The sequence below is a fragment of the Camelina sativa genome, chromosome 20 (assembly GCF_030686135.1).
Source record: "Camelina sativa cultivar CO46 ecotype springtype chromosome 20, ASM3068613v1".
Classification (NCBI taxonomy): domain Eukaryota; kingdom Viridiplantae; phylum Streptophyta; class Magnoliopsida; order Brassicales; family Brassicaceae; genus Camelina; species Camelina sativa.
Window position 1 is genome coordinate 24,071,497 of NC_141899.1, and position 16,640 is coordinate 24,088,136.

At 42.0% G+C, this 16,640-nt stretch overlaps 1 long non-coding RNA gene across 1 annotated transcript; it reads right to left on the reverse strand.

The window, feature by feature from the left end:
* Positions 1–10,411: 10,411 nt before the first annotated feature.
* Positions 10,412–11,139, reverse strand: LOC147919302 (uncharacterized). Its single transcript, XR_015592077.1, has 2 exons — positions 10,995–11,139; positions 10,412–10,698 (listed from the first exon to the last, which is right to left on the reverse strand). It is a non-coding gene; the product is annotated as an uncharacterized LOC147919302 (long non-coding RNA).
* Between the last annotated feature and the right edge of the window lie 5,501 nt (positions 11,140–16,640).

The window sequence follows — 16,640 nt, forward strand, 5'->3', positions numbered from 1 at the left end:
CTCAAGCCGGCCAAGTTCAAAGCCAACCTCTCAAAGGAAGCGGTTAGCGATAAAGGAGCCGGATCATCAAAGCAGGGAGATGAGGTGGCCATGACCGCAGCCTACGGAGATGTGGTGAGGAAGTCAGACCTTGAGGCTCTCATCCGCTCCATTGCTTCACTCAAGGAGTCTGGTATCTCTTTCTTTACTTCTAGGCCTAGCAAATCGCTTGTTATTGACTCGGGAGCCTCACATCATATGATTAGTAACCCTAGTTTAATTGACAACATAAAACCGGCCTTAGGAAATGTTGTTATTGCAAATGGAGAACAAATACCAGTAAAGGGAATAGGGGACTTGAAACTATTTGATAAAACCTCAAAAGCTTTCTTTATGCCTACCTTTACCTCCAATTTACTATCGGTTAAGAGGACCACAAATGATTTGAATTGTTATGCAATCTTTGGTCCTAACAATGTTTATTTTCAGGATATTGAGACTGGAAAGGTTCTTGGAGAAGGGCAAGGGAGTGGAGATCTCTATGTCCTAGAGAAAACCGATCCAAATTTATCCTCTACTAAGTCTTGTTTTGTTGTTGATTCGAATATGGTGTGGCATGCTAGGCTAGGCCACCCACATTCACGTGCTTTAGGGTTGATGTTTCCTAATATTTCTTTTGATAATTCTACTTGTGAACCTTGTATTCTTGGAAAACATTGCAAGTCTATCTTTCCTAAGTCAACTACTATTTATGAGAATTGTTTTGATTTAGTTCACTCAGATGTTTGGACATCACCATGCCTATCTAGAGATAATAACAAGTATTTTGTGACTTTTATTGATGAAAAATCAAAATACACTTGGATTACCTTGTTGCCATCTAAAGATAGAGTATTTGATGCCTTTATCAATTTTCAAAATTATGTGACTAATCACTTCAATGCTAAACTTAAGGTACTTAGGTCTGATAATGGGGGGGAATACACAAGTTGCAAGTTCAAAGAACATCTCTCCAAGCATGGCATTCTTCATCAAACTAGTTGTCCCTACACGCCACAACAAAATGGTGTGGCCGAGAGGAAGAACCGGCACCTCATGGAAGTGGCGCGGGCAATCATGTTCCATTCGAGTGTTCCTAAACGATATTGGGGTGATGCCGTGATGACTGCATGCTACCTAATCAACCGAACACCAACTAGAGTTCTTCATGACTTATCTCCATTTGAAGTACTAAACAAATTTAAACCATCTCTTGATCACTTACGAGTTTTCGGCTGTATTTGTTTTGTGTTAGTACCAGGAGAACAAAGGAGTAAGCTGGATGCCAAAAGTACAAAGTGTATGTTCATTGGCTACTCCACCACACAAAAGGGGTACAAATGTTATGATCCGGCCACAAGTCGACTATATGTCTCTCGAGATGTCCGGTTTCTAGAACATGTGGGCTACCATGACAAGAGGGATTGGAACAGCCTTAAAGATCTCTCTCACTCACCTAATGACCGAGCTTCGAGTCTACGGTTCCTTCTTGATCACCTTGGCAACCCATCTCCACCAACGGGTGCCGTGCGGCCAACACTAAGTCAAATTTCTACCGATGGTGGGTCTGACCAAGGAGATGCAAATGACAATGGTTCAGCCCAAGATGGTGAATCTCTCGAGTCTGGCCTACCCATAACCGGTGTTCTCGTCCCTGGCCCTACAACGGACACGCATGCTCCGGCGGCGGCCTCTACCGAGGAAAACACGGAGACGGCTCCTACGGACGGTACGTCCACCGTGTTGCCTAGCGTGGATCCACTTCCGGCACCAGTCCTGCGTCGGAGCACCAGACCTCGATCGGATCCCTCCACTTGGAAGAACAAGCGTGTCTATTACAACAGCCAAGCTGTCGCTCATCCCATTCAGTCCGTTTGTTCCCTTGAGCTGTTACCTGCTGATCACCAAGCTTTCTTCGGCCAAGTGGACGCCAATTGGATCCCGCAGACATATGATGAAGCCAAGGAACATCAAGGTTGGTTAGATGCGGTCAAGGATGAAACTGGCGCCATGATCCGGAATCATACGTGGGACGAATCGGATCTTCCTCAAGGCAAGCGGGCAGTTAGCTCCAAATGGGTGTTTACCATAAAGTATTTGAGCAATGGTGACATTGAACGGCATAAAGCCAGGTTAGTGGCCCGTGGCTTCACCCAAACCTATGGCGCGGACTACACGGACACCTTTGCACCCGTGGCCAAGCTCCATACGGTTCGGGTTGTGCTGTCTCTTGCTGTCAACCTCTCATGGGACTTATGGCAGATGGATGTGAAGAACGCCTTCCTTCAAGGTGAACTTGATGAAGAAGTGTACATGACGCCTCCTCCCGGCCTTGAAGACATGGTTACACCCGGAAAAGTCTTGAGGCTACGTAAGGCCATCTATGGCCTTAAGCAGTCCCCACGAGCGTGGTACCACAAACTAAGCTCCACTCTCAAGACTGATGGTTTTACGCGATCGGAGGCTGATCATACTCTCTTCACGCGTCGCACCTCTATTGGTTGGGTGGTGGTGCTCATATACGTCGACGACATCATCGTGACTGGTGATGATAAGGCGGCCATTCAGGACACCAAGGACTCTCTCAAGTCGGTATTTGACATCAAGGACCTTGGGGAACTCAAATACTTTCTTGGTATTGAGATTTGTCGCTCACCGGAAGGACTCTTCCTCTCACAACGCAAGTATACTCTTGACTTGTTAGAGGAGACTGGCAAGCTTGGTGTGTCTCCGGTTGCTACGCCCCTTGATGAAGATTACCAGCTCAAGCGAAAGGGGGAGAGCTTACGGGCAAAAGAAGGCCGACCTAAGGAACCAATGGACGAGCCATTCTTAGACGTCACACGCTACCGCCGGCTTGTAGGTAAGCTGATATACCTTACTATCACACGACCTGACATATCCTATGCTGTGAATCAGGTTAGCCAACATATGAAGGCACCAAGCAAGTACCAATGGAGTCAAGTCGAAAGGATCCTAAGCTATCTCAAGGGCAGTCCGGGTCAAGGTATTTGGATGGGCAAGAATGACAACACCGAAATCGTTGGCTATTGTGATGCGGATTACAATGGCGACACGCTGGATAGGAGATCCACCACTGGGTACTGCACGTTTGTTGGAGGCAACTTGGTTACATGGAGGTCTAAGAAACAAAAGGTGGTTTCATGCTCTAGCGCCGAGGCCGAGTATAGAGCTATGAGGAAGCTCACTAACGAGATGACATGGCTGAAGGGCCTACTCAAGGACTTAGGCATCGAGACAAAGCAGCCCATGACCATGCACTGCGACAATGAAGCGGCTATCCACATTGCCACAAACTCAGTCTTTCATGAGAGGACCAAGCACATAGAAAGCGATTGCCACAAGGTGAGAGAGAAGATTGAAGAAGGAGTGGTGTTACCATGCCACACAAGGAGTCAAGATCAGCTAGCTGACATCTTCACCAAGTCTGCAAGCTCCAAGGTTTGTGATCACATCTACAGCAAACTTGGACTTGTAGACATTACACGGCCATGATCAAGCTTCCCTAATCCGTGGACAGCACACTCTTTTTCCCTTGACTTGGTTTTGTCCCATGAGGTTTTCTAAGTCAAGGTTTTTAATGAGGTGCTGCTTCACGGGTTCCAAGCTTAGCCATTTCACTCGGCTAAGCTTGAGGGGGAGTATTGATCAAGAGAATAAGCCTAAGGCAGCCATGGCCGTCCGTACAATTATGGGGCCGTCCGTACAACCAAGCAATAAGGCCGAGTCATGTAAGTGTGTAAAGACAATGAGGAGGCCTGCTCTCCTTAGGCCCATGAGAAGGATCTAGAATGTCGCTTGTAGCCGTTAGAGAGGAGGAACAAGTGGAGTCACGGGTTATGTTGTGTTTAAGGAGACTAGGACGGGTCACTATCACCGTTGGGATTAGTTCTATCTCTCTCCTTGTCCCTATCACTTATACGATCGGTTGGTAGAGGGTGTAGCCCTAATTTTCCCTTGATATATATAGGCTTTAGCCTACATTGTAATATGATTTTCTTATGGAACAATAACCTAATCTTTTCTTCTTCCTCATTCTCTTTGTCTACCGATATCTCTCATCAATCTCTTGATTCTCTTCTTTATTCTACAAAGTCTTACATAAGTGGCTTTTAAACTCTCCACATCTATCTCAAACTCTTATAACTAGTCAGTTGCATTGGATTAAGACACATTTTAACCCCATAAACACTAACATAGCTGTTTACAGCTTCTAAGCAATGTTTTCTTGGTTTTAGCCTGTTTTGGGACAAAATGGGTATAAGTGGCTTTTAAACTCTCCACATCTATCTCAAAGTCTTATAATTAGTTAGTTGCATTGGATTAAGACACATTTTAACCCCATAAACACTAACATAGCTGTTTACAGCTTCTAAGCAATGTTTTCTTGATTTTAGCCTGTTTTGGGACAAAATGGGTATAAGTGGCTTTTAAACTCTCCACATCTATCTCAAAGTCTTATAATTAGTTAGTTGCATTGGATTAAGACACATTTTAACCCCATAAACACTAACATAGCTGTTTACAGCTTCTAAGCAATGTTTTCTTGGTTTTAGCCTGTTTTGGGACAAAATGGGTATAAGTGGCTTTTAAACTCTCCACATCTATCTCAAAGTCTTATAATTAGTTAGTTGCATTGGATTAAGACACATTTTAACCCCATAAACACTAACATAGCTGTTTACAGCTTCTAAGCAATGTTTTCTTGATTTTAGCCTGTTTTGGGACAAAATGGGTATAAGTGGCTTTTAAACTCTCCACATCTATCTCAAACTCTTATAATTAGTTAGTTGCATTGGATTAAGACACATTTTAACCCCATAAACAGTAACAAAGCTGTTTACAGCTTCTAAGCAATGTTTTCTTGGTGTTAGCCTGTTTTGGGACAAAATGGGTATAAGTGGCTTTTAAACTCTCCACATCTATCTCAAACTCTTATAATTAGTTAGTTGCATTGGATTAAGACACATTTTAACCCCATAAACACTAACATAGCTGTTTACAGCTTCTAAGCAATGTTTTCTTGGTTTTAGCCTGTTTTGGGACAAAATGGGTATAAGTGGCTTTTAAACTCTCCACATCTATCTCAAAGTCTTATAATTAGTTAGTTGCATTGGATTAAGACACATTTTAACCCCATAAACACTAACATAGCTGTTTACAGCTTCTAAGCTATGTTTTCTTGGTTTTAGCCTGTTTTGGGACAAAATGGGTATAAGTGGCTTTTAAACTCTCCACATCTATCTCAAACTCTTATAATTAGTTAGTTGAATTGGATTAAGACACATTTTAACCCCATAAACACTAACATAGCTGTTTACAGCTTCTAAGCAATGTTTTCTTGGTTTTAGCCTGTTTTGGGACAAAATGGGTATAAGTGGCTTTTAAACTCTCCACATCTATCTCAAACTCTTATACTTAGTTAGTTGCATTGGATTAAGACACATTTTAACCCCAGAAACACTAACAAAGCTGTTTAGTGCTTCTAAGCAATGTTTTCTTGGTTTTAGCCTGTTTTGGAGAAAATGGGTATAAGTGGCTTTTAAACTCTCCACATCTATCTCAAAGTCTTATAATTAGTTAGTTGCATTGGATTAAGACACATTTTAACCCCATAAACACTAACATAGCTGTTTACAGTTTCTTATCAATGTTTTCTTGGTTTTAGCCTGTTTTGGGACAAAATGGGTATAAGTGGCTTTTAAACTCTCCACATCTATCTCAAAGTCTTATAATTAGTTAGTTGCATTGGATTAAGACACATTTTAACCCCATAAACACTAACATAGCTGTTTACAGCTTCTAAGCAATGTTTTCTTGGTTTTAGCCTGTTTTGGGACAAAATGGGTATAAGTGGCTTTTAAACTCTCCACATCTATCTCAAAGTCTTATAATTAGTTAGTTGCATTGGATTAAGACACATTTTAACCCCATAAACACTAACATAGCTGTTTACAGCTTCTAAGCAATGTTTTCTTGATTTTAGCCTGTTTTGGGACAAAATGGGTATAAGTGGCTTTTAAACTCTCCACATCTATCTCAAACTCTTATAATTAGTTAGTTGCATTGGATTAAGACACATTTTAACCCCATAAACAGTAACAAAGCTGTTTACAGCTTCTAAGCAATGTTTTCTTGGTGTTAGCCTGTTTTGGGACAAAATGGGTATAAGTGGCTTTTAAACTCTCCACATCTATCTCAAACTCTTATAATTAGTTAGTTGCATTGGATTAAGACACATTTTAACCCCATAAACACTAACATAGCTGTTTACAGCTTCTAAGCAATGTTTTCTTGGTTTTAGCCTGTTTTGGGACAAAATGGGTATAAGTGGCTTTTAAACTCTCCACATCTATCTCAAAGTCTTATAATTAGTTAGTTGCATTGGATTAAGACACATTTTAACCCCATAAACACTAACATAGCTGTTTACAGCTTCTAAGCTATGTTTTCTTGGTTTTAGCCTGTTTTGGGACAAAATGGGTATAAGTGGCTTTTAAACTCTCCACATCTATCTCAAACTCTTATAATTAGTTAGTTGAATTGGATTAAGACACATTTTAACCCCATAAACACTAACATAGCTGTTTACAGCTTCTAAGCAATGTTTTCTTGGTTTTAGCCTGTTTTGGGACAAAATGGGTATAAGTGGCTTTTAAACTCTCCACATCTATCTCAAACTCTTATACTTAGTTAGTTGCATTGGATTAAGACACATTTTAACCCCAGAAACACTAACAAAGCTGTTTAGTGCTTCTAAGCAATGTTTTCTTGGTTTTAGCCTGTTTTGGAGAAAATGGGTATAAGTGGCTTTTAAACTCTCCACATCTATCTCAAAGTCTTATAATTAGTTAGTTGCATTGGATTAAGACACATTTTAACCCCATAAACACTAACATAGCTGTTTACAGTTTCTTATCAATGTTTTCTTGGTTTTAGCCTGTTTTGGGACAAAATGGGTATAAGTGGCTTTTAAACTCTCCACATCTATCTCAAAGTCTTATAATTAGTTAGTTGCATTGTATTAAGACACATTTTAACCCCATAAACACTAACATAGCTGTTTACAGCTTCTAAGCAATGTGTAAGTTTAGAAACGAGAGAGTGTAGAGATCGAGTGAGTTTGAGAGTGTTCGCACGAGAGAGTAGAAGAGAGTATGGAAGTGTAAGAGAGAGAGTATAGAAGAAGAATCAAACTTCTTACTTGAAAAAGAACCTAGATACATCCTAATTATAGACAAAGTAAACAGCATATTCCTATGGGATCCTATACACGCTTTACATGACTGAAAGTGACATCCTTCCTTCTTAACATAACATGTGACTTGTGAGTTGAAATATCTTCCCACTTGCACACAAACTCCAACGGTCGGTAGGAGAAGGATCTAGAGACTTGGTTGTCTCATACAAGCCTTAGAAGACTTCAAGTGGGCTTCTACACGAGATGGTATGGTTGGCCCGATGAGAGAGAACGGTCGTTGACTTGTACGGACGTTGACTTGTACGGACATGGTGATCAAGATCCCAAATTATACTCCCCCTCAAGCTTTAGTCATTGGACCCTATGACATAAGCTTGAACCATTGATCACCTACCTCATTAAAAACCTTAGTATATAAAACCACTTGGGAAAAATTATACTTAAGGGAAAAAGAGCGTAGGATCTCAAGGTTTGGTGAGGTCCATGAGTCCTAGCCGAGGGTGAATGTATTCGCACACTTGTGGGCTGGCCGCCTTTGTGAAAATGTCGGCTAGTTGCTCTTTGCTGTCTGTATGACATGGGAGTGTGACGCCTAGCTGAATCTGCTCTCGCACCTTGTGGCAATCGACCTCTATGTGTTTTGTTCTCTCGTGAAACACGGAATTGGTGGCTATGTGGATGGCTGCTTCGTTATCACAATGCATAGTGATAGGCTTTGATGATTCAACTCCAAGATCCTTCAATAGTGCCTTAAGCCACATGAGCTCGGTTGTTAACTTCCTCATGGCTCTATACTCGGACTCCGCACTAGATAACGAGACAACCTTTTGTTTCTTGCTCTTCCATGTGACTAAGTTTCCTCCCAAGAACGTGCAGTATCCGGTGGTTGAGCGACGATCCCCATGGTCTCCGGCGTAATCAGCGTCACAATATCCTATCAACTCGGTGCTCTTGTTCCTTCCCATCCATATGCCTTGTCCCGGAGCTCCCTTGATGTACTTAAGGATTCGGTTCACCATGTTCCAGTGGTGTCTAGTTGGGTTTTGCATGTGTTGGCTTACCTGGTTCACAGCAAAACAAAGATCAGGCCTAGTGATAGTTAAATATATGAGCTTACCCACTAGACGCCTATATCGCGTGACATCTTCGAATGGAGGCTCCCCCTTTCCGGCTGTCTTGTAGTTTTCTTCAAGAGGTGTGGTCACTGCTTTTGATCCAAGTTTTCCTGCTTCACTTAAGAGGTCAAGAGCATACTTTCTTTGTGATAAAAACAATCCTTCATCAGACCTATACACTTCTATACCAAGAAAATACTTAAGTTCTCCAAGGTCTTTAATATCAAAAACTGACTTAAGAAACTCTTTAGCTTCTTGAATACCTACCTTGTCACTTCCAGATATGATGATATCATCAACATATACTAGAATGACCACTATACCTTTGTCACTTGGTAGTGTGAAGAGAGTATGATCCGATTCTGATTTGCGAAAACCTTTCCCAAGTAAGGTTGTGCTCAACTTGTGGTACCATGCTCTAGGCGATTGTTTAAGGCCATATATTGCCTTGTTGAGCTTCAGCACCTTTCCCGGGCCTATGGTGTCCTCTAGACCAGGCGGTGGCCGCATGTAGACCTCATCTTCAAGTTCTCCTTGCAAGAACGCATTCTTCACATCCATTTGCCATAGATCCCAATCCAAGTTTGTGGCCAAGGAGAGAACAACTCGAACTGTGTGTAATTTGGCCACCGGAGCAAACGTATCTTTGTAATCCTCCCCATACGTTTGCGTAAAACCACGAGCTACAAGTCTGGCCTTGTAGCGTTCAATCTCCCCATTGCTCTTATACTTGATAGTGAAGATATACCGAGACGTCACAGCCTTCTTGCCCTTGGGTAAGTCTGATTCGTCCCATGTGTGATTTTGCACCATGGCCGTGTTCTCGGCATCAACTGCGTCTCGCCACACCTTGTGGTCCTTGGCCTCATCATATGTCTTGGGAACCCAATGCTGGTCAATTTGGCCAAGGAACACTTGATGTTCCATCGGAAAGTGTGCCAGCGTGCATACAGCTTGAATTGGGTGTGCGACGACCATGTTGTTGTAGTACACTCTAGTGTTCTTCCAGTTAGATGGGGGAAACTTGAGACGTTGGCTACGTCGAAGAGGAACTATAGTTCCCGCCTCTGAGCTAGCTCTGCCTAGTGTAATAATTTCTTCAAGCTGCTCAGCCGGTTCCTCGGATGGCACATCATTGTTGTCTCCGGGTAGTTCGGTCGAATCCGTGGGCAACTCAGTTTCGTCGTTGGTATGAGAAGTGGGTGGATCAAGGTCGGGCTCAGGGAATGGCTCAGGTTGTTCTGGTGATGCTTGACTGGCCGGCGCGTTGGTGATCCGATCATTCTCAATACCTAGCCTCTCAAGGATCACCCGGAGGTTGCGTGTCCGATCGGAAGAAGAGGTCGAGAGATTGCGAAGTTCATCCCAGTTCTTCTCATCATAAAATCCTTGTGACTCCACAAACTTGACATCACGAGACACAAGAACTCTTCTTGTCTCCGAGTCATAGCACTTATATCCTTTTTGAGTTGTAGAATAGCCGATAAACATTGCCTTAGTACTCTTAGCATCAAGCTTGTCTCTTAGTTCACCTGGTCGCAACACATAGCAAACACAACCAAATACTCGTAAATGATCAAAGTTAGGCTTTTCATTGTTCAATACCTCAAATGGAGACAAGTCGTTGAGTATTTTTGTTGGTGTGCGGTTGATAAGATAACAAGCTGTGAGCACGGCATCTCCCCAAAAGCGTTTTGGAACTCTTGTATGGAACATCATGGACCTTGCTACCTCCATGAGATGCCTATTCTTCCTTTCAGCCACCCCATTTTGTTGTGGTGTGTATGGACAGCTAGTTTGATGAAGAATTCCATGTTCGGCTAGATATTGCTTAAAGGCATGGCTTGTGTATTCTCCACCATTATCTGATCTCAAAATTTTAATCTTGGCATGATAGTGGTTAGTGACATAATTTTGAAAGCTAGTAAAAGCTTCAAGAACTCTATCCTTAGAAGGAAGCAAAGTTATCCAAGTATATTTTGATTTTTCATCAATAAAAGTCACAAAATACTTTTGATTTTCTCTAGATAAGCAAGGGGATGTCCAAACATCAGAATGAACCAAATCAAAACATTTTTCATAAATAGTAATAGATTTAGGAAAAACAGCCTTGCAATGTTTACCAAGAATACAAGCCTCACACCCATCATTTTGAAAAGAAATATTAGGGAACATTAAAGCTAAAGCTCTAGTGTGAGGATGTCCTAGCCTAGCATGTAAAATAGAATCACTAGGTTTAACAACAACCGAATTAAAACAAGAAGCAGATAAATTCAAGTCCTCAAGCATATAGAGATCACCCTTGGAACCTCCTTGACCAAGGACCTTACTTGTCTCAATATCCTGAAAATGAACCTTGTTAGGACCAAATATTGCATAACAATTCAAATCAGTAGTGGCTCTCTTAACTGATAGCAAGTTGGAAGTAAAATTTGGCATATAGAACGCTTTAGTATCTTTATCAAATAATTTCAAGTTTCCAATGCCTTTAACTGGCACTTTCTCACCATTTGCTATCACAACATTACCACTAGCCGGTTTAATATCACTCATTAACCTAGAATCACTAATCATGTGGTGAGAAGCACCGGAATCAACTATGAGCGGTTTAGTTTGATTCAAGGCAAGATAAGAGTTACCGGAATTTTCTTTGAGTGCCTTAATGAGCGCATCAAGATCAGACTTCCTCACGAGGTCCGACGAGGCAGCCAGGGCAGTTCCATTCATATCCGGAGCTCGAGGGTTCAGTTCAGCAACCAATGGCTCCACACTCGCTCGATGAGCTCTTGGTGCTCCACGGTGGTTCATTGGTCGGTTTACTCGGAGGTGTGGGTGGAGAATCCAACACTCATTCTTGAAATGGCCCGGCTTCTTGCAGTGGTGACACACTGGTTCTTTCTTGTTATCTCCTCGATAGTAGCCCTTGTTTGCGGTCGCTACATCAGCTTGGTTGGCGGTTACAAGCTCCCCCTTGTTACCAAACAACCCCATGGAACCATGCTCCTTTTGAATCTGACTACACACTTCCTCCAGGCTGGGAAGCTTGTCCGACCTCAAGATATGCTTGATAAGATCGTTGTAAGATGGATTCAGCGTAAGGAGGAGGCCGAACACCTTGTCTTGTTCACGCCTCTCATTCAAGATTGCCGGATCAAGAGTCGCTGGCCTAAGCATCTCAAGCTCAGCCCAAAGGGACCTAAACTTCCCAAAGTGTTTGGTGAACTCCATGTCTTCTTGGCTTAGGTTGTTGATGGCTCTCTTGATCTCAAAGACTCGGCTTAAATTGGTAGTGTTACCAAAGACGTTTTGCAAGGTATCCCATAGATCCTTGGCCGTTTCACAATACGAGTAGGCCTCGAGTATTGGAGCATCGAGAGAGTTTTGTATGATGGCGAGAACACTTTGGTCTTCTTGAAACCACTTTTCTTCACCACTTGTGGCCACAACTTTGCCGTCTTCAGTCGGCTCGCCCTTCGGAGCTTCACTTGTTGTCACATGGGTCCAAAGCCCTCGGCCACATAGCGCCGTCTTTGTGGTCCTTGCCCACAACAAATAGTTCTCTCCTTTGAGAGTAACTGGAACAACCAAGGTTTTGGTGCTTTCCATGGAGTTTTGTCCAATGGTCAATAAGTTTACCCAACGGTTAAAGAAAAACTCAAGAGATTGAATGAACGAGTTGCGGAAGAAAGTAGAGTGAATGAAGAGTTTAACGAGAGGAACCACAAGGCTCTGATACCATGTAAGTTTAGAAACGAGAGAGTGTAGAGATCGAGTGAGTTTGAGAGTGTTCGCACGAGAGAGTAGAAGAGAGTATGGAAGTGTAAGAGAGAGAGTATAGAAGAAGAATCAAACTTCTTACTTGAAAAAGAACCTAGATACATCCTAATTATAGACAAAGTAAACAGCATATTCCTATGGGATCCTATACACGCTTTACATGACTGAAAGTGACATCCTTCCTTCTTAACATAACATGTGACTTGTGAGTTGAAATATCTTCCCACTTGCACACAAACTCCAACGGTCGGTAGGAGAAGGATCTAGAGACTTGGTTGTCTCATACAAGCCTTAGAAGACTTCAAGTGGGCTTCTACACGAGATGGTATGGTTGGCCCGATGAGAGAGAACGGTCGTTGACTTGTACGGACGTTGACTTGTACGGACATGGTGATCAAGATCCCAAATTATACAATGTTTTCTTGGTTTTAGCCTGTTTTGGGACAAAATGGGTATAAGTGGCTTTTAAACTCTCCACATCTATCTCAAAGTCTTATAATTAGTTAGTTGCATTGGATTAAGACACATTTTAACCCCATAAACACTAACATAGCTGTTTACAGCTTCTAAGCAATGTTTTCTTGGTTTTAGCCTGTTTTGGGACAAAATGGGTATAAGTGGCTTTTAAACTCTCCACATCTATCTCAAACTCTTATAGTTAGTTAGTTGCATTGGATTAAGACACATTTTAACCCCATAAACAGTAACAAAGCTGTTTACAGCTTCTAAGCAATGTTTTCTTGGTGTTAGCCTGTTTTGGGACAAAATGGGTATAAGTGGCTTTTAAACTCTCCACATCTATCTCAAACTCTTATAATTAGTTAGTGTTGGGATTTATGAGACAAAGCTCACAAGAGAGGGTAGACAAACACTTGGTGAATGAATCCCCCTTTACCCACAACAAACTAACTCATTCTCAAGGGGGAGGAGAGAACATCAACTTGTGATGAACTCCCCATAAACAAGCTAGATAGAACCCAAATACTAGAGAGTAAGCGGATCCTAACTAGGAGAAGCACTAGTTTGAGACTTATCCTCTTCTAGTATCACAACACTTAGAGTTTGTGTACTTAGGAGAAGGAGGATTAAGAATCAGTAATCTAGGCTAAGTAAAGCAGTAAATAAGAAGAGTTTAGGTGGATTTGAGAAGAGAATAGGCTGCCTTAAGGGCAGCCCCTAACCGCTAATCCTAAACTCTCTACATTGTTAATATGAAACAAGAACACAAGTATAGAGAGGAAATCGGTTTCTCTTCTATTAGATAATATTGTGATTCTCTTATTGAATAATGTTGTAATGTTACATATGAGAGATTATACATTAATATAGGAGAAGAAGGTCATATGACCGTTAGACACAAAGAGAGAAGAAGAAGGTGATAGGGACGTTCTCAATTCAACTTGGTGAAAGCGACTTCCTTCCTTCACCAAACGCTCACGTGAATCTTCTCCCTTCCTTCCTTTTCCTTGTGGGTTTTCCTTTCTTCTTCTTTATGGGCCTCTCTCCCTTGTAAGGCCTCGTTTTCCTTTCTCCCAAGCCTCTCAAACTCGGCCTCTCTATCTACTGGACCGAGCGCAGGCCTAAGGGCCGAGACCGTACGGACGGGCCTTCTCTTCATCGTACGGACGGGCCTTCTCTTCAATGTGTTCACGGCCTAACTGGCCGCTCACCGGACATGGGTCCGTTCACGGACACGGTACATGGTACCGGACACGGTACATGGTCGGTCACGGACACGGACATGGCCTTACCGGCCTTTACATGGCCTTTCCGGCCTTTCTTCTCTTCTTCCAAGGCTCGGCCTTACCGGCCTCTCCTCTCTCTTCCTCCTTACTCTCTAATACTCCCCCGCACGCTTGATCTGCAGGGCACCATGGGGACCAAAGATCAAGGGTGGACTAGTGACATCTACCTCATTAAAAACCTCAACAAAGAAAACCTCTTGGGATAAAACTTTGTTAAGGGAAAAAGAGTATAGACTCCACTATCCATGATGTCCCTTGACCTTGGTTTGCAAAGAACTAGCTCCCTTCTCTTCATGATTTGAACCGCTCCTACTCCTTAGCCCACCTTGCCTTTAGCACATTCCTTATGATCTCCATCCTTGCGCCTTTAGAGTTTCTTTGAGGCTCTCATAGTCTCCTTTACCCCTTAAACAAGTGATAAAGAAGAAAAGAATAAGTGTTTGCTATGAGGAATATCAAAGAAAATTTCTAAAAGTGTGACAATTCAAGAGAACATATTAAAGAGTAAAGACTAGTAATGAAGCTAAGGTAATGAATTTAAGAAATTTAAATAGAGTAGAGTTTAGAGCACAGCCTTTATGGTGTTTTGATGGATAGGAAGGAGAGGGTTGAACACTGATGCGGTTTGAAATTCCTCCTTGAGACCGCTTCTCTAACCATGGTTTTTAACCCGGTCAGTTTTATCGTCAGACTGACATATGCCCACTGAATCGGACATAACTTTCGAACGGCTGCTCGGATTGGTATGATTCCACTTCCACTGGCAAGATGACTCCATGGTCTAGAACTTTTGTGAAGAACGCGGAAGCTGAATCGCAGTGGAAGGGTTTCGTCCGAGTCGATCTTTGAGACGCTTCGGCTGAGCTTTAAGTAAAAACTTTTGCTTGTGGCCGAGCAGAATCTGTGAGGTACGGTCTGAAGTCACTTGATAGTTGATCTCCCCCGTAACCTTTACTTGATGATGGGCTGAAACCTCATCACCTCAGTTGAAACCTTGTGCATCACCGTTCTTGTGCACATCCGATCAACAGTTGAAACCTTGTGCATCACCTTTCTTAAAGACCATTGTGCACATCCGATCAACAACTTGGCACTAACACACATGCTCTTGGACTGATTCATCACATTCCACCAGCTTAACAAAGACTTGGTGGCCCTTGGTTCTAACTCCAGGCATTGTGCTGCGCTCTTACATGGCTATCTTGTAGCCTTCAACCTCGCCACTTCTTCTCCTTGAGATAGTGAGCGAGCTCCACACAATCTTCAATGCTGAAACTGAAACCAAAAAGATCAATGGAACAGATTCTAAACAAGAGATTGTTAGAGATTAGAGTATAGAGAATATTACTGAAATTAAATAGAGAATTTAGAGAATAAGTAACCAAGTATAAGTAACCAAGAGAATAAAGTATAAGAGAGTATAAAAGAGAATATGGGCGATAGTATAAGGTGAATGGAGAGTAGAATAGAGCTCAAGAGTTCCTATGGACAGAGTTAGACTCTGTTTTCTTGAGTTTGCAGAAGCTTTGACAGCCAAGAACAACCAAGAAGACAATCTCTTTTGGTGCTTTAATGGCTGAAACACATGGACCTTATGGAAAATTAGTTTCTCCAAAGGTTTAGGACACTTCTCATGGTAGAATCACTTAAACAGGTGTTCTCCAAGAGTCTAATGCCTTCAAGGATCACGAAAGAGCATATAGAAGATGCTTTCCATGTTCAAAATTCAAATAAAAGAAGAAACACCTTTGGAACAACCTTTTGTCCATTGGTTAAAAGAATGCATCTTGGACCAACTTGAATCTATTTGACCAAGCGGGCCATACATGCTAAAAACAAGAACTCTCTCTTCCCCAAACTCGAATCTGGACACACCATATGGCCAGAAACAAAGCTTTCTCAACCTTGAGAAGAAGAAGAAGCGATTTAGTAATTAAGCCTTTAAAGGAAATTTAACAAAAGCAAAATTAAACCTTTAGAGGAAAATTAACTAAATCCTAAGAGAACTAAATCCTAAGAATTTCGTGGCTCATTCAAGCACACAAGAACCGTGAATCCTCACCATGAACAACACAATTTGCTCAATGGTTCATCACTTCCCACACATCCCAAAATAAACAAAGCTATTACCAAATCGGTAAAGCTTAAGGATGGGGCTTGTAAAATCGATTTCTTTCCACACACTTGGTCTACAAATTCTAACAAGACAAGAGACCAAGCTTACTCAACAATGAGCTGCTAGAGAATCGATTTAATCAACAAAAGCAAAATTAAAGCTTTAAAGAAACTAAGCTAAGCGATTTAACACCTAAGCAAAGTCTAAACTTTAACTAAGCTAACTCCTAAGAAAACGACTTTGAGAATGAGTTTAAAACACCAAGAACAGAACCTGCTCTGATACCATGTTGGGATTTATGAGACAAAGCTCACAAGAGAGGGTAGACAAACACTTGGTGAATGAATCCCCCTTTACCCACAACAAACTAACTCATTCTCAAGGGGGAGGAGAGAACATCAACTTGTGATGAACTCCCCATAAACAAGCTAGATAGAACCCAAATACTAGAGAGTAAGCGGATCCTAACTAGGAGAAGCACTAGTTTGAGACTTATCCTCTTCTAGTATCACAACACTTAGAGTTTGTGTACTTAGGAGAAGGAGGATTAAGAATCAGTAATCTAGGCTAAGTAAAGCAGTAAATAAGAAGAGTTTAGGTGGATTTGAGAAGAGAATAGGCTGCCTTAAGGGCAGCCCCTAACCGCT